This window comes from Felis catus, chromosome B2 (assembly GCF_018350175.1).
Source record: "Felis catus isolate Fca126 chromosome B2, F.catus_Fca126_mat1.0, whole genome shotgun sequence".
NCBI lineage: Eukaryota > Metazoa > Chordata > Mammalia > Carnivora > Felidae > Felis > Felis catus.
The window spans coordinates 49,743,101-49,763,869 of record NC_058372.1 but is presented as its reverse complement, the minus strand read 5'-3'; the positions used below and the strand labels follow the sequence as shown (position 1 = coordinate 49,763,869).

The 20,769-nt window shown below is 41.2% G+C and overlaps 1 pseudogene; it reads left to right on the top strand.

Moving 5' to 3' along the window:
* The first annotated feature begins 1,350 nt into the window (after nucleotides 1–1,350).
* Nucleotides 1,351–19,793, top strand: LOC101095580 (annotated as a pseudogene).
* The last annotated feature ends 976 nt before the right edge of the window (nucleotides 19,794–20,769 follow it).

The window sequence follows — 20,769 nt, the reverse complement described above, 5'->3', positions numbered from 1 at the left end:
TGAAAAGTATTCCATTAGTATGGATATGCTAATATTTACTTATTCCTACACCAGTTAATGGGCATTGAGTTGTTTATAGTGTTGGCTATTATGACTAAAAATTTTACATTTAGGTCTTTCTGTGGACATACTTTTTCATTTTTCTTGGGTAACAACCACCTAGGAGTAGGATTGTTGGGGCTTATGATAAATGTGTTTTTAACTGCTAAAGTATTTTCCTTTTGTTTTAAATATTTATTTATTTTTGGAAGAGCACAAGTGGGGGAGGGGAAGAGAGAGGAGGACAGAGGATCTGGGCTATGTGCTGACAGGCCTGACGGCAGCAAGCCTGATGTGGGGCTCGAAATCATGAACTGTGAGATCATGAGCCGAAGTCAGATGCTCAACCGACTGAGTCTCCAGGTGCCCCTTACTGCTAAACTATTTTCTAAAGTGACTGTGTCACTTTGCATTCCTGCCAGAAACATGTGAGAGTTCCAGTTGCTCCCACATTCTTGTCAGCACTTGGTATTGTCAGTTTTTAAATTTTAGTCACTCTAGTGGGTAAGGGCATCTCAACATGCTTTTAATTTGCATGTCACACTATATTGATTTAAATATTGTGACACCAAAGAGCTCTGTGCTTTCAGAGGTGTTACTGCTTACAGGGGCTTGCATGCATGAGTGGCCAATCCCATGTACCAGCAGTTCCATTTTAGATAATTCTTTGTCAGAAAAGTTGATTTTTCGGCTTTTATGTCAACTTGTCCCAGTCTTGTGAGGGTTCCTTTGAGCCTCTTTACAGACTATATGGCATCTTGTCATGTGTCCTTCAGTGAGCAATCTGGTTCTGGTTTCATCCTTTATAAGTACAAGTCTGCCTTTCGCCTTTGTCTTTCTCCTGGTAGACTGGCATTAATCTTTATCCTGAACCCACCCCAGGTGATACAGGGTTTTGCTGGCTTCCATGTTTGTGCCACAGTCACTCCACCATAGTCCTATATTGAAAGCTTCAGTCACTCATCTTTGATTCTCCTTACTGAAATGGTGCTGTTCACAATGCCCAGTTACTCTGATTGATCTGCTCCATTAAAAAAAAAAAAAAAAAAATCTTGGGATGGAGGTCTGAATAATAGGGTCCTGGCCAGCTGAGGTCAGATAATAGGGATTGGAAATGTAAATTTGAATGCTATCTTTATAAAGATGATGGCTGATGTCACAGATCTTAGGAACATGTCCATATTTAGGGCACAAGACAAAGAAATGAAATTGGCATGGAGACAGAAGAAATTAATAGGGAGATGAGGTAGAATGTCACAGAAAAAAATCCAAGAGAGAGTTTTAGGAAGGGGAGGATGTTCAGTAGGGTTAATGCTGCACCGAGGCTTAGAAGGAGAGAACGGAGAAGATGCTGCTGAATTTGAAATTGGGAGATTATTCGAGACTTTAGAAATTGCAGTGTCAGCAAAGCAGTACAGTCAGAAGCCAGAATTCATAGGATCAGGTAATGAGAAAGTGGAGGGAACAAGGACAGACATGTCTTTAAATATGCATGGCAGACATAAAGATACCTGCATCGGAGTCATCCTTTCCTTCTTTCAATAGGGGACAAAGTGGACATCTTTCTGTCCTTTAGATTCTAACTGCCTTTGCCTGAGGAACCTTATTCTCCTGAACTCTTTCCTCCGTTTTCAACCTCTGGTCATTTTCTCTGTTTGTTGCTCAAGAATCTTCAGTCTTCAAAAAGCAAAACCATAAAAACTACAAATAAGTCACGGGTTCCCATGGTTACTACTCTATCACTTTTCTTTTTATAGCCATGCTACTTCAAAAAGACCCTTTTCTTGTGTTTCCACTTCTTCCCCTTCCATCCTTTCCTCAGTCTCTTCTAATATGATTTTGGCTGCCACCACACCAAAGATACCTCTCCTTCTAGGGCTCAATGACTTAGTTTTTCATATCTAATGATGCTTTTCAGATCATAACTTAATTGACGTTTCTTGGCACTTGATTCTGTTGACTACTTCCTCATCTTTAAGTTCTCAATTCTGTGGGCTTCTCTCTTTGATTTTGCCTTTGTACATCTTGGGTTGCTCTCCTTCATGGACATCAGGTCCAGTTTTCAGCTGTTGGGTCCTTTCACTCTGTAACTTCTCTTCTAGAAACACCAATGAAAACATGGCCTCTGGTAATCATTTACATGCTAGTGCTGTACTTCAGATGCAACTGCTTTTGCCTGAGGGGCTTTGCTGTCCAAATTCCTCAAGCTCCGACCTTTGCTGAACTCATTTCTCCATTTTCCCACTGGACATTCTATGTACATGTCCCACAGATATCTCAGACCCAATATACTCAAAGTTAATCCACTGCTCCCATTGGCTCTTAACCTAATATTCTTCTTTCTTCCATTGCTTTTCTTACTGAAGGACATTACCACCCACCCCAATAACCAAGTCACAAATCTGGACCCACCCTGTCTTTCTCCACTCCTGCTTATTTCTCCCCAGCTTCCCCATCAAATCCTACTGATTTTATCCTTAATGTTTCTCAAATTCACCCCGTCTCTCCATTTCCACAGCCACTACTTATTTTCTCCTTCAGGAAAACCATATCTTTTCAATTACTTCTTCCATACTGTTCATTTACTCACTTGATTTCATTCTTTAAACGTATTCTGGAACTATGTTTTACATACAGAGTACCATTAAAGGATGTAGTATCAGCTTCTAGTCAAGTGTTCTATTCTATCTTGCACACTAACTCTTGCCTGCTTCCTCACTAAAGCACATATTAAGAGTCTAAACATTAATGTTTCTTTCCCCCACTCCCACCCTACCCACCCCTCAAACTGGCTACCCTGCACATTATGAAATTCATCACTCTCCAGGCTGGATTAGAGTCAGATATGTCAATCAGAGATTAAGTTATATCTCAGTAAAGTGCAGGTGGAATGGAAAAATTAATAGTCACTGGTGACTAAATGTGAGTCATGTACCCAACTCCAACAATCGTCAACACCTGTTCCCTCACCCCCTCTAAACCCTATAATCAGTTTACTGTCTGTTGCCTTTATGTCATTATTTCCCTTTCTACCAAGCTTAAATCCCATGGCCAATTATTACAGTCACTCCTTTTGCACATGACCTTAGTCCTTTGCCTCTCTCACTTGGTCATATTCAACTGGTAAAACCCCACCCACAGTTGAATTCAAGTCTCCATTTATTCTGTACTTGAACTTACACTGCTGAATGTGGGTGGTGAAAAATCTGTAATCCTGCTGACTAATCTCACTTTTAATTTATGAACGCTAACCTCAAATGGGTCTGTAATGCTGCCCAAACATCTGTTTGCTACCCTCTCTTCTACGTGGCTATTTTGTGTTTTCTCTTATCTCCTGGTGCCAGTTACCAATTAATTGCCTCTCTTCTCCAAGTCTACCTTGATTGATATATTCCTCAAATCTCCAATACCTCCTCTACTGTCTTCCCTCTTGGTAGATAACCTTGCCTCTTATTTTATTCAGAAAAAAAAAGCAATCAGAAGAGAATTTCTGAAGTCCTATACACATACCTGCCAACCTGCCTACTCTATTATTCCAGATGACCTGACCATACTCCAGACTAAGACTGACTGCTCCCTTTATTCACTGGCTTTTGTTCTCTCACCCCTACTCAGGCTCATAGCTCTAGAACTTTTCCCTCCAAATGTCTCTTTGTAGTTCTTGCTTTATTCAAAGTTCCATAGATCCCTTCCAAAGGGTAATGCCACTTTGTAAGATTCAATTAATTGAATGCAATTTAACATATTGTTGTATAATTATTTGATGTCATTATGACCAATGCTGCCGTATTACTAAATCATTGTAGTGTTTTTTTTTCTCAATTAAAAAATAAGGTTATTATTGCTTCTTTGATATCCCATAGCATTACCTCCAAAAATGGGGTAATGGTTGTACTGACTTTTTATACAATGGTACATGATTCAAATTCAAGACAAAGATTTCAGTTGGGCACAAGCAGGACTTCTTGCTTTTTGGAAGTAAAGAATCATTCACTGGATTGTGATATTTCTGTATATGAAGTTCTTTAATGTTACCTGATTTCCTACAAGAAGTCAAACCACAGTCTGGCAGCCAAGACCTTTGTAAATACTTGTTTTTTATTCCTTTCTATTTCCTTAAAATTATTGGTAATAAAATCCTTTAAACAAAACAAAACTAATGTTATACTTTTTTCTTATGCAGAATATCATTTTCTCTTTATCTTTTGACAGAGAGACAGACTGGAAGGTCATTCAAACTTTCTTCCAGCATAAGCTTTGATAATAATTCTTGTAATCATCCAATAAGATCCAGCCAAGGCCCTACTTCTCCAGGAGGGCACTGGGCAGATAAAGGTGAATGAGCCTGGGGTGCCTGGGTGGCTCAGTTGGTTAAACTCCAACTCTGGATTTCAGCTCAGACCATGATCTTGCGGTTTGTGAGATGAAGCCTGGAGTAGGGAGCCTGCCTGGGATTCTCTCTCTCCTCTCTCTCTGCCCCTGCCCTGCTCTCTCTCTCTTTCTCTCAAAAATGATAAATAAACGTTAAAAAAAGGTGAATGAGCCAGACTTTTTACCTTTGTCTTCCCAAGTAAATAGCACAGGATCAACAACACAGGTATCCTCAATAAATGTTAGTTTAGGACCAAATCTTCATTGTCATTATTGTCACCATAACAATCACCTACATTTGGCACACATCTGGGCATGTTTAAACCACTGTGCACTGTTACTCTTTCCAGGAACTCATGACAGTAACCTACCTGTAGCATTCCAGCATGCAACCTTTGATATGAGCCTTTTAAGGCTGCTTGCTTTTAACCACAGATAAGTATGGACTTCCCCTACATCACCATCAATGAGCTACATGCACTGAAAATTAACTTTGTCACCTCTGCTGTAAATTGCACACCTGGTGAGATCTGATGCTTGAGAATGTGAGGAAGCCTGAGGGCAAACAACCACCCTTGAAGTGTCCAGGCCTGTCTTGTTAGTAGTGATAGCAATATCCTTTCTTTTTTTTTTTTTTTTTTAATTTTTTTTTTTTTAACGTTTATTTATTTTTGGGACAGAGAGAGACAGAGCATGAATGGGGGAGGGGCAGAGAGAGAGGGAGACACAGAATCAGAAGCAGGCTCCAGGCTCCGAGCCATCGGCCCACAGCCCGATGCGGGGCTTGAACTCACAGACCGCGAGATCGTGACCTGAGCTGAAGTCGGACGCTTAACCGACTGAGCCACCCAGGCGCCCCAGCAATATCCTTTCTTATTGCCTGTTTGTGACAGGCTCTGAACTTCTGAACCTGGGTTCTAAATGTGCCTTTGTAGTCTAAGAAACAGGAAACACCTGTACCATGACCCTGCTCACTGGTTCCCTCTCTCTCCTTTTCCCTCCCTCCTTCCTCCTTCTCTGTATCCTAAGCCTTTGATTACTTTTATCACTTCCTTTTCCAGCTTTTCTGAAACTTTGCCAAGCACAGCTCAAATTCTTCATCCTGGGTGAAGATTTTCTTGGCCATCCCATCCAAAAGCGAAGTGCCTTTATTTGGAAAGTCTTTGACACTTATAATCTGTCCCACTAATTTAGTCTATATCCTGCCACAAGACCTCAATTCTTTCTTCACACTTAGCCTTCATCTCTACTCTACCTGACCCTATCAGACTACAGGTTCTTTGAGGATGGGAGTCTCATTGTTCATCTTTGACTATCTCTATAGCCCCTACAATGATGTTTTGCTTCAAATAAGTACGCAACACAATTGGGACAGTAAAATACTTGATCCATATTGCTTTTTTTTTTTTTTTTTTATCAGTAGGCTCCCCATCCATCATGGTGCTTGAAGTCACAACCCTGAGATTAAGAGTCATATGATCTACTGACTGAGCCAGTCAGGCACCCCTCGTATTGCTTTTGATCCATGGTTCTGTGCATCACAGTTGTTACATCTGGGGAAAAAATGTCAACTGTGTTTGGTGACGCAGGTTTGCCTTCATGGAGAATAACCAAGAGAAGCTGTTCAGACGAAGAGGCCAGCTGCTCTCTGCCTCTTTGTAAGCTCTACTTCACCACTGCCACTCTGAGATGCCTCCATTTGTTTCCAGCCCTTGTTGCCTGGGCCCCTCTGTGTGCCTCTCTTATTCACCTCTCTCCCCACCAAGACATAAGAGCACAAGAGGTCCAAGATTTGGATCTCAAGGATGGATATTCCCCATGAATGTGAAGGGAAGAGCCACTGTTTTGCTGCACAACAGAGAGCCCGGGGTTTGAAGTGTGAGGGTAGGAATGAACAAAAGCAAATATAAGAATGTTTCTTAGATAATCTGTCATTCCTTCAGCACAGTCCATTTGAGGTTCTCAGGGACTAAGCCTTGGAACTTTAAGGAATGAGGTGCTATATTCACATAGGCCCTTTCCAATTTCAATCTATACCATATTTTATGTTTAACTCTGAGTAACTTGGCTGGGGATTGTGTGCTTTAAGATTCTGAGTGAGAAAATTTGGAAAAACAATTAGTTGCTGAGCTGCTTTTCTACAAAAGCAGTGGGCTTGGAGCTTGCTAAGTTATGTCTGAATGGGTTCATTTGACTGATAGGGTGATTGAGGCTCAGAGAGCTTAAGTAGTTAACCTGAACTCATACAGCGAAATAAAGATAGATCTGGGCTAAAACTAATCAGTCAGGGCTGTTTGTCCTTTAAGCCCTAGCGCACAGTGCTCAGGGTTTATAAACTTTTCTAGAGCCTAAAAAATGTTTGAGATGTGAAAAAGGGAATTACCTGGCTCCAAAATGTCAACTGGTATCTGGAAACGGATACCAGAAAAGTGAAGTTAAATTATATGCTTTCTTTAAAAAAATATGTCTTTTTACAGATTCAAGTATCATGTCAATCAATCACATTTTATCAACTCAAATAATTGTATATAAATTATGCTTGGTTGGATACAGATGAATTTTTATGTTGGGTCTCGTGTATGGTGAGCCTTCAAAAGGAAGAATGCCCAAGACTTAGGAAAGTTGTAAAATGGACCTATCTATGCACCCTAACCTCTGAAGAAGCTGTATCTTTTGCCCTTTTTAAAGAACTTTTACTTCAGACAAACAAAAAGTGAGCAAGAGGGAGAAGAAGGAGAAGGAGAAGTAGGGAAAGGGGAGGGAAGGAGAGGAATAAGGGGAGGAGAAAGAAGAGGGAGTGGTAGGCATGATCTCCTTTAGGGAGATGGTCTTATATTTCTTTTTTACTGCCATACATGCTTTGTTCAAAAACAGGCGCAGATTAAGCATCTAACAAATATTCCAAAAAATGAGAAAACTCATCAAACTGGTAAAAAAAAAATTGTTACATGAAATATCCCATTCCTCCTATTGGAGTTTGATAGGGGCTGAGTAGAGGGCAGCATGCATGCTACAGACTGACCTCCAAATGGGACCCACATCCAAGCAGAAGGGAGAAGACGGGCCTTTGCAGAAGAGGAAAACCACCCCAGCAACAAGACCAAACATACAGTGGCACACGTTGACTCAGCTCTCTCTCCGTTTGGTCCATATACTCCATCACGAAGTTTGTGGGGGGCTCAGGATTTTCTGTTGACCACTTCTATATATAGTATAGCCAGTTGCCCAGCAAATATAAAAATAAATGCAGTAACAAGTCATTTAAGTTTATTGAGCCTTTTCCACACCCTAGGCACTATCACCATGCTAAGAGTGTAACAAGCATTATTAACGACATCCAGAATTACTAAAGCTGAAGCTAGGTGTTGACCAGTGTTGTCAAAAGCCAGTTCATGCTCATTATCATATGCTCCACTGCCTCTGGCTTTTGGGGAGTGAGAAAAGGCTTTTTTTTGCTCCATTCGCTGATGCCTGGGTGCCCACTATTTGATCATTCTTAAAGTAGGTATTCCTTCCAACATGAAGTTTAGCCTAGTGCACTGTGGTAACTGGTGAGAGTATCAGTCAAATTTGGAGGTAAGGTAGGCTGGAGAGACCCCTTTGAGACTTAGGAATGTGGGAAGCATGGATTTCCCCAGGTGTCTTGAGACTAAGTTCCAAGTAGGATCTCTGCCTTCCCGCAAGGAATAACATTTTTTTTTTTTTTGCCAGCAGTTGTGGGCATGGCCTTTCAACAATACAGCCTGAAGAGAAAGGCCAACAGGAAGGTTGGCTAGGCTCATAGCTCAAGTGTCTATGGCATTTCTTGACCTTTAAGATGGATGAAGGATGGTTGTGAGGATTAAATGTGGTAACCTAAGGAGCACCCTTGGCACTTGTCTGGCATATAGAAAGGGCATGTACGTGTGGGGCTTTTTTACTTCATCTTTCCACTTGTCCTTCCTGGTGTAGTCATAATGCTTCTATACCTGAAGAAAACTTGCTTGCAAGGTCGGGCATGGAATGGAAACTGGAGAAAAAAGAAAGGAGGAGGAAATGTTTCTATATGTCAAATGTTGCTGAGGGGTGTGGGATAAGATGAAGACAGAAATGGCCATGGAATTTGGCAACATGGAAGTCATTGGCAACAGGAGCCGTTTTGGGGAAATGATGGGAGTGAAAGCTTGATTAGAGTAGGTGATGTAATATTAAAAATCTTTTCCAGTGTGAAAGGTGGAAAACTATTACTACTTTCTTAGCATTCCAATTTGTGATATTTTGATATTTAAAATCTTCTGAACCCAATTCCCTCTTATTTCCCCACCCCCATAACTTGTTTTTTGATCTTGCTGAATTTTTCATTTCAGACACCACAAGGCTGAGCAAGTGATGGAGATGTGGCAGTGATGACCTTAATTTGATCAAGATAAACAGTCCGTTTGGCTCGTTTATGCCTCAAAGTAGATTTACTGAGACTTCGGCACGAAGACCTCCTTGTTAGTGGTTTGCAGCTCAAGATACATGGCTGTGGTCTTCATTCCAGGAACCTGATACGACAATGTAAAATGGATGAAAGCATATGCTTAGCGCAGTGTTGCTTTGTGTGGGTGAGATATTTTTCCAGATGTTTTGAATATGAGGCTTTGTTTTTAGAGTGAACTATTTGCTAGATTTTTAGGTTTTTTTTTTCCAGCTCCCGTGGGTCCTTTCCTTACTGTTTCTTTCCTTGGGGGTATAGCCACAAGGGGGCGCAATGGGCCACAACCAGGGTGGTCTGGATTTTTGTTGTTGGCTGTTGTTTTTGTTTCTGTTTTTGTTCCTGTGAGGATCCAGGCTTCAAACACTGACTCTTTCTTAGAGCCATTTTCATAAAATTTCATATATTCCATTCATTATACTATTTCATATCACATCTTGCCTTTTGGCTAAGATCAAGTGCATTATACTATTTTGTTAAACATGAAATGACTTATCTAAATGACCAAACAACCATTGTTTTTGAAGATTCCAATTTACAGATCATAAAGGTTCTAGTATTTAAAAAAGAAATAGATGTTCATTAAACATCTGAAATTACAAGAAAACATTAAAATTATCCATCCCCCAGGACCCAGAGTAATTCCTGTTAGTATTTTTATGTATTTCCGTCCTGTGTTTTATTTATTTTTTATTTATTTTAAATTTATTTTTAATCTTTATTTTTGAGAGAGAGAGAGACAGAGTGTGAGTTGGGGAGGCGCAGAGACAGAGGGAGACAAAGAATCCGAAAAAGGCTCCAGGCTCTGAGCCGTCAGCACAGAGCCCTACGCAAGGCTGGAACTCATGAACCACGAGATCATGACCTGAGCCAAAGCTGGACGCTTAACTGAATGAGCCACCCAGGTGCCCCCCCTTCCTGTTTTTTAATGTCTTCTTTCAAATAGTTGAGGTATTTTCTCTCTCATCTTTATATTTAGTCCAGCATTTAATAACTTTTCAAAATGTATGTTTATTTATTTATTTATTTAAAAAATTAAATATATATACTTTTTATTTTATTTTTTATTTTTTTGAATTTACATCCAAATTAGTTAGCATATAGTGCAACAATGACTTCAGGAGTAGATTCCTTAGTGCCCCTTACCCATTTAGCCCATCCCCTCTCCCACAACCCCTCCAGTAACCTTCAGTTTGTTCTCCATATTTATGAGTCTCTTCTGGTTTGTCCCCCTCCCTGTTTTTATATTATTTTTGTTTCCCTTCCCTTATGTTCATCTGTTTTGTCTCTTAAAGTCCTCATATGAGTGAAGTCATATGATTTTTGTCTTTCTCTGACTGACTAATTTCACTTAACATAATGCCCTCCAGTTCCATCCATGTAGTTGCAAATGGCAAGATTTCATTCCTTTTGATTGCTGAGTAATACTCCATTGTATATATATACACCACATCTTCTTTATCCAATCATCCATCGATGGACATTTGGGCTCTTTCCATACTTTGGCTATTGTTGATAGTGCTGCTATGAACATGGGTGTGCACGTGTCCCTTCAAAACAGCACACCTGTATCTCGTGGATAAATGCCTAGTAGTGCAATTGCTGGGTCGTAGGGTAGTTCTATTTTTAGTTTTTTGAGGAAAATACATACTGTTTTCCAGAGTGGTTGCACCAGCTTGCATTCCCACCAACAGTGCAAAAGAGATCCTCTTTCTCTGCATCCTCGCCAACATCTGTTGTTGCCTGAGTTGTTAATGTTAGCCATTCTGACAGTGTAAGGTGGTATCTCATTGTGGTTTTGATTAGTATTTCCCTGATGATGAGTGATGTTGAGCATTTTTTCATGTGTTAGTTGGCCATCTGGATGTCTTCTTTGGAGAAGTGTCTATTCATGTCTTTTGCCCATTTCTTCACTGGATTATTTGTTTTTTGGGTGTTGAGTTTGATAAGTTCTTTATAGATGTTGCATACTAACCCTTTATCTGATATGTCATTTACAAATATCTTCTCCCATTCTGTCAGTTGCCTTTTAGTTTTGCTGATTGTTTCCTTCACTGTGCAGAAGATTTTATTCTGATGAGGTCCCAGTAGTTCATTTTTGCTTTGGTTTCCCTTGCCTCTGGAGACGTGTTGAGTAAGAAGTTGCTGCGGCCAAGGTCAAAGAGGTTTTTGCCTGCTTTCTCCTTGAGGATTTTGATGGATTCCTGCCTTACATTTAGGTCTTTCATCCATTTTGAGTTTATTTTTGTGTATGGTGTAAGAAAGTGGCCCAGGTTCATTCTTCTATATGTCACTGTCCAGTTTTCCCAGCACCACTTGCTGAAGAGACTGTCTTTATTCCATTGGATATTCTTTCTTGCTTTGTCAAAGATTAGTTGGCCATATATTTGTGGGTCCATTTCTGGGTTCTTTATTCTGTTCCATTGATCTGAGTGTCTGTTCTTGTGCCAGTACCATACTGTCTTGATGATTACAGCTTTGTAGTATAGCTTGAAGTCTGGGATTGTGATGCCTCATGCTTTGGTTTTCTTTTTCAAGATTTTTTTTTTTTTTTTAGCTATTTGGGGTCTTTTCTGGTTCCGTACAAATTTTAGGATTATTTGTTCTAGCTCTGTGAAGAATGCTGGTGTTACATTGATAGGGATTGCACTGAATCTGTAGGTTGCTTTGGGTAGTATTGACATTTTAACAATATTTGTTCTTCCTATCCAGGAGCATGGAATCTTTTCCCATTTGTTTGTGTCTTCTTCAATTTCTTTCATAAGCTTTCTATAGTTTTCAGCGTATAGATTTTTCACCTCTTTGGTTAGATTTATTCCTAGGCATTTTATGGTTTTTGGTGTAACTGTAAATGGGATCGATTCCTTGATTTCTCTTTCTGTTGCTTCATTGTTGCTGTATAGGAATGCAACCAATTTCTGTGCATTGATTTTATATCCTGCAATTTTGCTGAATTCATGAATCAATTCTAGCAGTTTTTTGGTGGAATCTTTTGGGTTTTCCGTATAGAGTATCATGTCATCTGTGAAGAGTGAAAGTTTGACCTTCTCCTGGCCGATTTGGATGCCTTTTAATTTTTTGTGTTGTCTGAGTGCAGAGGGTAAGACTTCCAATCTTTGAATAACAGTGAATGTTGAATAACAGTGGCAAGAGTGGACATCCCTGTCTTGTTCCTGACCTTAGGTGGAAAGCTGTCAGTTTTTCCCCATTGAGGATGATATTAGCATTGGGTCATTCATATATGGCTTTTATGATCTTGAGATATGCTCCTTCTGTCCCTACCTTCTTGAGGGTTTTTATCAAGAAAAGATGCTGTATTTTGTCAAATGCTTTCTCTGCATCTATTGAGAGGATCATATGGTTCTTGTCCTTTCTTTTATTGATGTGATGAATCATGTTAATTGTTTTGCTGATATTGAACCAGCCCTGCATCCCAGGTATAAATCCCACGTGGTCGTGGTGAATAATTTTTTAATGTATTGTTGGAGCCGGTTGGCTAATATCTTGTTGAGTATTTTTGCATCTATGTTCAACAGGGAAATTGGTCTATAGTTCTCCTTTTCAGTAGCGTCTCTGTCTGGTTTTGGAATCAAGGTAATGCTGGCTTCATAGAAAGAGTTTAGAAATTTTCCTTCCATTTCTATTTTTTGGAACAGCTTCAAGAGAATAGGTGTTAACTCTTCCTGAAATGTTTGGTAGAATTCCCCTGGAAAGCCACCTGGCCCTGGACTCTTGTTTTTTGGCGGATTTTTGATTCCTAGTTCAATTTCCTTACTGGTTATGGGTCTGTTCAAATTTTCTATTTCTTCCTGTTTCACTTTTGGTAGTCTATATGTTTCTAGGAATTTGTCCATTTCTTCCAGATTGCCCTTTTTATTGGCCTGTAATTGCTCATAATATTCTCTTATTATTGTTTTTATTTCTGCTGTGTTGGTTGTGATCTCTCCTCTTTCATTCTTGATTTTATTTATTTGGGTCCTTTCCTTTTTCTTTTTGATCAAACTGGCTAGTGGTTTATCAATTTTGTTAATTCTTTCAAAGAACCAGCTTCTGGTTTCATTGATCTGTTCTACTGTTTTTTTTGGTTTCAATAGCATTGATTTTTGCTCTAATCTTTATTATTTCCTGTCTTCTGCTGGTTTTGGGTTTTATTTGCTGTTCTTTTTCCAGCTCTTTAACGTGTAAGGTTTGGTTGTGTATCTGAGATCTTTCTTCCTTCTTTAGGAAGGCCTGGATGCTATATACTTTCCTCTTATGACCGCCTTTGCTGTGTCCAAGAGGTTTTGGGTTGTGGTGTTATCATTTTCATTGGCTTCTATGTACTTTTTAATTTCCTCTTTAACTTCTTGGTTAGCCCAACATTCTTTAGATGTTCTTCAGTCTCCAAGTATTTGTTACCTTTCCAAATTTTTCTTGTGGTTGATTTTGAGTTTCATAGCGTTGTGGTCTGAAAATATACACAGTATGATCTCGATCTTTTTGTACTTACTTAGGGCTGATTTGTGTCCCAGTATATGGTCTATTCTGGAGAACATTCCATGTGCACTGGAGAAGAATGTATATTCTGCTGCTTTAAGATGAAATGTTCTGAATATATCTGTTAAGTCCATCTGGTCCACTGTGTCATTCAAAGCCATTGTTTCCTTGTTGATTTTTTGATTAGATGATTTGTCCATCGCTGTGAGTGGGGTGTTGAAGTCTCCTACTCTTATGGTATTGCTATCGATGAGTTTCTTTATGTTTGTGATTAATTGATTTTTATATTTGAGTGCTTCCACATTTGGCGCATAAATGTTTACAATTGTAAGGTCTTCTTGGTGGATAGAACCCTTGATTATGGTATAATCAATCTGAAGGTGTCTTTAGGTCTAAAGTGGGTCTCTTGTAAACAGTATATAGATGGATCTTGTTTACTTATCCTTTCTGTTACCCTATGTCTTTTGATTGGAGCATTGAGTCCGTTGACATTTAGAGTGAGTACTGAAAGATATGAATTTATTTCCATTATGATGCTTGTAGAGTTGGAGTTTCTGGTGTTCTCTGGTCCTTTCTAATCTTTGTTGCTTTTGATATATATATATATATATAATATATATATAATCAATATATGTATAATATATATAATCATAATATATATAATCAATATATATATATTTTAAGGGGGACTCTCTGAGAGGAGAAAAGATGAAAAAATCATAATATATATAATCAATATATATATACATATAATCAATATATATATATATATATATATATATACACACATTTTTTTTTCATCTTTTCTCCTCTCAGAGAGTCCCCCTTAAAAATTCTTGCAGGGCTGGTTTAGTTGTCATAAACTCCTTTAATTTTTGTTTGTCTGGGAAACTGTTTATCTCTCCTATTTTGAATGACAGCCTTGTTGGATAAAGAATTCTTGGCTGCATATTTTTCTGATTCATCTCACTGAATATATCCCACCACTCCTTTCTGGCCTGCCAAGTTTCTGGGGATAGGTCTGCTGTAAACCTGATCTGTCTTCCCTTGTAGGTTAGGGACTTTTTTTCCCTTGCTGCTTTCATGATTCTCTCCTTGCCTGAGTATTTTGTGAATTTGACTATGATATGCCTTGTTGACGGTCGGTTTTTGTTGAATCTAATGGGCATCCTCTGTGTTTCCTGGATTTTGATGCCTGTGTCTTTCCCTGGGTTAGGAAAGTTTTCCACTATGATTTGCTCACATAACCCTTCTACCCCTATTTCTCTCTCTTCCTCTTCTGGGACCCCTATGATTCTGATGTTCCTTTTTAATAAGTCACTGATTTCTCTAATTCTTAAATTGTGCTCTTTTGCCTTCATCTCCCTCTTTTTTTTTCTGCTTCATTATTCTCTATAAGTTTGTCCTCTACATCGCTGATTCTCTGTTCTGCTTCATCCATCCTTGCCGCTGCATCCATCCATGATTACAGCTCAGTTATAGCATTTTTAATTTCATTCTGGCTGTTTTTTTACTTTTATCTCTGCAGAAAGGGATTCTAATCTATTTTCAACTCCAGCTAGTATTCTTATTATCATGATTCTAAATTCTGGTTCAGACATCTTGCTTGTATCTGTGTTGGTTAAATTCCTGGCTGTCATTTCTTCGTGCTCTATCTTTTGGGGTGAATTCCTTCGTATTGTCATTTTGAAGGGAGAAAAGGAATTAATTAGGTACAGAAATTAAAATTAAAAAAAATTAAAATAAAAAAATATTAAAATTAAAAAATTAAAAACACACACATACAAAAAAAATTGAATAAATGATGCTAGATCCTAGGTGTGTTTTGGTTGGGGTGTTGAAAGTGGTTCGACAGATTAGAGAAGAAAAGGGGGGGAGAAAAAAAAAGGAAATCATTTGAGAATTTGAAAAAATCAATACACTGAAGTAGACTAAAATGAGATGATGGGAGTAAAAGAATTTGAAAAAATACACACAAAGGAAAGAATATAGTAGAAAAAAAAACTAAGAACAATAGTTTTAATAAAAATTAAAAATAAATATTAATTTTTTCTTTTTCTGTATTCAAGAAAAAGAAAAGAAATGAAAAAGAGAAAAAAGATTAACAAAAAAGAAAAAGAAAAAAGGAAATAGTTTGAAAATTTGAAAAAGTGAATACACTGGAGTAGACTAAAATAAAATGATTGAAGTAAAATAGAATTTGAAAAAATTTATACAAAAGTAAAACAATAGTAATAAAAAATACAGAAAAATATTTTTAATAATAATTGAAAATAAAAATGAATTTTTCTCTTTCTGTATTCAAGAAAAAGAAGTATAAAAGAGAACAAAAAAAAGAAATAAAGAAAATTGAATAGATGGACTAGCTAACAGATTGAAGTAGGACTGAAATTGCTTCATTTTCCCCTAGAAGTCAGACTATGTAGCTCATTATAGTCCATAAATTAAGCTGGTGGTGAGATTTGTGTTCTTGAAGAGCTAAGTTGCCCCATTTGGGCGGGGCTCAGTGTAACGGCTCCGCTCTCCACTAGATGGCGCTGCTAGCCTACTGTGGTAGATTGTTACGCGCTCATAGGTGCGTATGCGCATGCGCGGGAGAGGTGAAAATGGCCTCCTCCACTACAGTCTGTTCTCCTGGATCAGCAATCGTGCACCCGTCCTGTCTTCAGCTTTCGTCTACTCCCCGCTTTTTCACTCTCTGTGACCAAGCTCCAGGCAGTACCTCTCTCCCAAGTTTTGTCTCAGATGCGGCTGTTTTCCCCGGCCCCTTACCTCTGAAGGACTGCGGCTTTGACCCATTCTGCCCCTTTGTGGCAGGGTCTCACCAAACAATGGCTTAATGAGCAATGGCTGAATGTCGGCTGCACCCAGGAACACTTGCTGGACCCTGCTGCTGCCGGTGCCCCAAGACTACGGCCAGGTGCCAGCCCACCCCCCAGAAAGATCACGAGATAGTGTAGAAGCAGCATTTCAGGGATTATGGAAAATCACAACACACATCTGGCACCAGGCTCCACCCTTAACGACCTTGTTCTGCACCAGCGAATGTGACCGTTTTCTGGGGTCTCCTGGGACCAGGTGGCTTCAACAGTCTCCACCAAATGTCCTTCCAGCATTGGAACCACTTTTCCCCATGTGGCCTGAGAACCTCCCAGACCCCACTCTATTCCTGGGGATTCACCCTTCCCACCAGAGCACAGCAGGTATGGAGCTGCGGAGTTGCAGACTGTGCTACCCTTGTTTACAGTCTCAATGGAATGTAAACCCTCTCCTTTGTCTTTTCTCCTTTCTCCCTTTTTAGTTTAGTCCCTGCGGCTGTTTCCAATTTTCCACTTTCTCTCCAGCTGCTTTTGGGGAGGGTTGCTTTTCCCATATTCTACCTCCCTCTGCAGTCTCCTTCCTCTCTCCGCTTGCAAAAGCACCTCCCTTCCTGTGCCTTCTCGCTCCCCAAGTTCACCCCCACATGCCGCATGCCTGCTGAATTCTGTGGTTCAGCTTGTGCAGATTGTTGTTTTAATCCTCCAATCAGTTTTCTAGGTGTGTAGGATGGTTTAGTGTTGGTCTGGCTGTATTTCATGGAAGCGAGACACACACAAAACTTCCATGCTGTTCCACCATCTTGGATCCTCCCCCTAAAAATATTTTAGAGAGAGACAGTGTGAGCAGGGTAGGGGCGGGTGGGGTGGGGTGGGCAGAGTATCCAAAGTGGGTTCTGTGCTGACAGCAGAGAGCTGGATGTGGGGCTGGAACTCTGAGATCGTGACCTGAGCCAAAGTCCCACGCTTAACCAACTGAGCCACCCAGGGCCCCTCCCATTATCTTTTAAAAACTTTTCATCGTGAAATGCATCATCTATGCAAAAGAATGAATAAAATATATGTGTACAATTGAAAAAATTAAATAAAAACAAACAAAATCCAAACACCTGAAACTGCACTACCAAGTTCAGCAGTGAAATATTGCCAGGAATCAGAGCTGTCAGCACAGGGCCTGATGTGGGACTCAAACCACAAACTGAGATCATGAGATCATGTGAGATCATGACCTGAAGTCTGGTGCTTAAGCAACTGAGCCACCTAGGCACCCCTCTGTCTTTTTAAAATTGTTGTATCACACTTATGTGATCTGTGAGATCTGTGAGATCATGACCTGAAGTCTGGAGCTTAACCAACTGAGCCACCTAGGCACCCCTCTCTCTTGCTTTTTAAAATTGTTGTATCACACTTATGTTTGCATCCTTAAATGATATATCGCTCAGTTTTGAAAAACCAAGGGGCAAACACAAATCTAACTGGTGAGAGGCAACATCCCCACTGTTGTGGAAGGCTCCCAGGAGCTGTGGAATCCTTGATCTTGGTCATGGTCCACCTTCAGCTTTCCTGAGAGGTTGCAAGAACACCTGGGGAAGGCAGGAATGAGATGTGGGAAGTTCTGAGAGTTGTGGGGGTGGGACCAGGGAAGCAGAGCTGGCCAGATGCCCCGGAATTCAGTGCAGAGTTGTATTTGAGATGCTTGTGCTCATTGAGGGGTCTCATTTCTCAGACCCTTACAATCCGTGAAATAGGAGACTGGGTTCTTGAATCTCCACCTGGAGGAGACATGCATGGTGACCAGGAACATTTCACTTGGAGGGTTATGTGATGTTTTAGTCCACTTGGGCTGCCATAATGAGATACCAGAGACTACATGGCTTATAAGCAACAGAAACTTATTTTTCAGTTCTGGAGGCCGTCGTCATTTTGCTGTGTCCTCACATGGCAGGAAGGGTGAGGGATCTCTCTGGGGCCCTCATGGCCTACTTACCTCCCCAAGGAGGTACCTTACCTCCCCATCTCCATATACCATCACACTGGGGATGAGGTTTCAACATATGAATTTTGGGGGAACACAAACATTCAATCTACAGTGGGTGAGTGAGAATAAACTTCTGTTCCACCATAAGCATTCTGGATGGGCTCCTCTGCTATTTAGCCTACCTTAACTGGTAGTACAGATACTCCGTGTCCAGCAAAAATATAGTCAAGGTGAGCAAGCTGCTCTGTATTTTCTGTTTCTGAGACTACCATCCCCAGTCTCCAGTTTGCAAAGGTAGAGAGCATAACAGACCTTTTAGTGGCAGGGAGATAAGCATCTTAAACTAATCCAGTGAGCAAGGCAAGGAGACACAATGCATACACGGCCCAACTCCTGCAGTGCCCGGCCTACCGGCCTTTGCTCTGGCTGTCTCCTTTGGCACCCTGCAGGGGGCCTTCCAGCCCAAGAGCATGAACCTGAGCTGCCACCACTGGCACGACTGGGGCCAGTGCTAAGTGGGCTTCACAGGCTTCCCCAAAAGGGCACACAGATCCCCAACCATTTCCGACCACCTTTAAGGAAACCAGGGAAGTGGCATGCCACACACGAGGCTTACATGATCCTGAAACACCAGGAAAAGATGAAGGGTGACCCCTACAAGCTTGACTTTCAGAACAACCTCTTGCCCTGTCTTCCCTGGCTGGATGGGGCCCTGCACCCTGGGCAGGAACTCTCCCACCCCGCCACCTCCCTCTTCACTGCGGCTGGTGCCATCTACTCTGCAGCCAACCCTTTCACCGCAGCTCCCAGGGCCCAGGGAAGCTTTCTGAGCCCCAGCACCCACATTGATCCCTTTGGGCATCCCACAAGCTTTGCCTCATTGGCTGCCCTAACAGGGCCTTTGGAGGCCTGGGCAGCCTCACATTCAACTCCAGCATCATCTTTGCCCAGAAAGAAAGCCCAGGGCCTCCACCAACCTTCGCCTCCCTGCCAGACCCATGGGGCCACCTGCACCACAGTCCTCTGGCCTTTCCTGCTTGGGTCTGGCCCCCTGAGGCCGCCTGGACACCAGGCTCACACAAGGATCAGCCTGTGGAGCAGAGAGAGCCTTCTATCACCAAGGAGGAGGAAGACAGGGACCTCCCCTTCTCAGGGCCCCAGCTCGGAGTTTCTCCTGCTACTCCCAAGGCCCGGGTTGGCGAGGAAGGGGCCAGGCCGCCAAGGAATCGGTGCGGGTAAAGGAAGAACGGAAGGAGGAGTCCGCCGCTACCACCATCGGGTCTCAGGGCCTTCACCTGCTGTTTGAGAGGCCCCGGACACCCCCCTTTCTGGACCCTTGTCCCCCAGAGTGCTGTGCTGGCTTCCTGGAGCCAACCTGGTTGGCAAGCCCCCCTCACCTTGCTAGGCCACCCCGCTTCTATGAGGCTGGCGAGGAGCTGACTGGACCAGGGGCCATGGCTGCCACCCACCTCTACATTCTGGAGCCTGCCCACCCCCTGCTATACAGCTGCTTGGCTCTGCCACTGCCACCTACTGCGGCCCTGGGAGCCCCTCACCTTCTCAGCAAGACCCCCCCAGGAGCCCTTTTGGGGACACCACCTCCACTTGTGCTGGCCTGCCACCTAGGGCCCCTGGCCCAGCCCAGGCTAACAGGTAAGTGAAGGGGAGGGACAGGGGCAAAGCTCCATCCCCCTTTCCTTTTGACAAGGTCCTAGAGCTGAGGTTTCAAGCCAGGGCTAGAGGGCAGAGGTCATGACCTCACCAGCCACCTCTGAGGTCATGGAACCTTGGAGCAGAAGCCCCAACCCCCACAAGATCAAGCATCAGATGGACCTTGGAGTCACTGGAAGGGCAGAAGTCACAAGCCTCTAGAGTGGTGTGTGTGTGTCTGTGTGTGTGTGTCTGTGTGTGTGCGCGTGTGCATACACATGAGAGATGAGAATGGGAGTCATTTCAGAAGTCATAGTTCATGATCTCCTGAGGTACACCATCACCCCTTCTGAGGGCCCCTAGACCCTTGGCCTGCATCCCCAAGGGCTCACTAAGCCAGAGGCCAAAGCACCCCCACCCTCCCACCCCTTCACCTGCCACCCAAGTTCTCATGCTTTCTCAGGACTGGGGGAGGAGGGGCTAATGGAAGGGAGGTTCCATGTATATACTTATCTCCCCTTCCACATAGCCCCCCCAGACCTTTTGTACATTTTTACAGTGGTGCCCCTCCTAATAATCCCCCTTCCTTTTTAATTAAATCCTCAGATTAGTAAATATATACGTATGAAATATAGATATATGATATCTATCTATATGAAATATAGATATGAAATATCTATATAAAACATATCTATGTGAAATATCTATATGAAATATTTCTATAATATATATATGACATATATCTATGAAATATGTATGTATGAAATATATGTATGAAAATATATGTATGGAATATATGTATGAAAATACATGTATGAGATATATATGAAAATATATGTATGAAATATATAATGTAATCATAAAATTTATTTAGCAAATATGAAAAATAATTTTTCAATATAGACTGACATTGAATATTACATAATATTTGTATATAAAGTCTATTTTTTCTGATACAAACATAAGATTCCAGTTTTCATTAA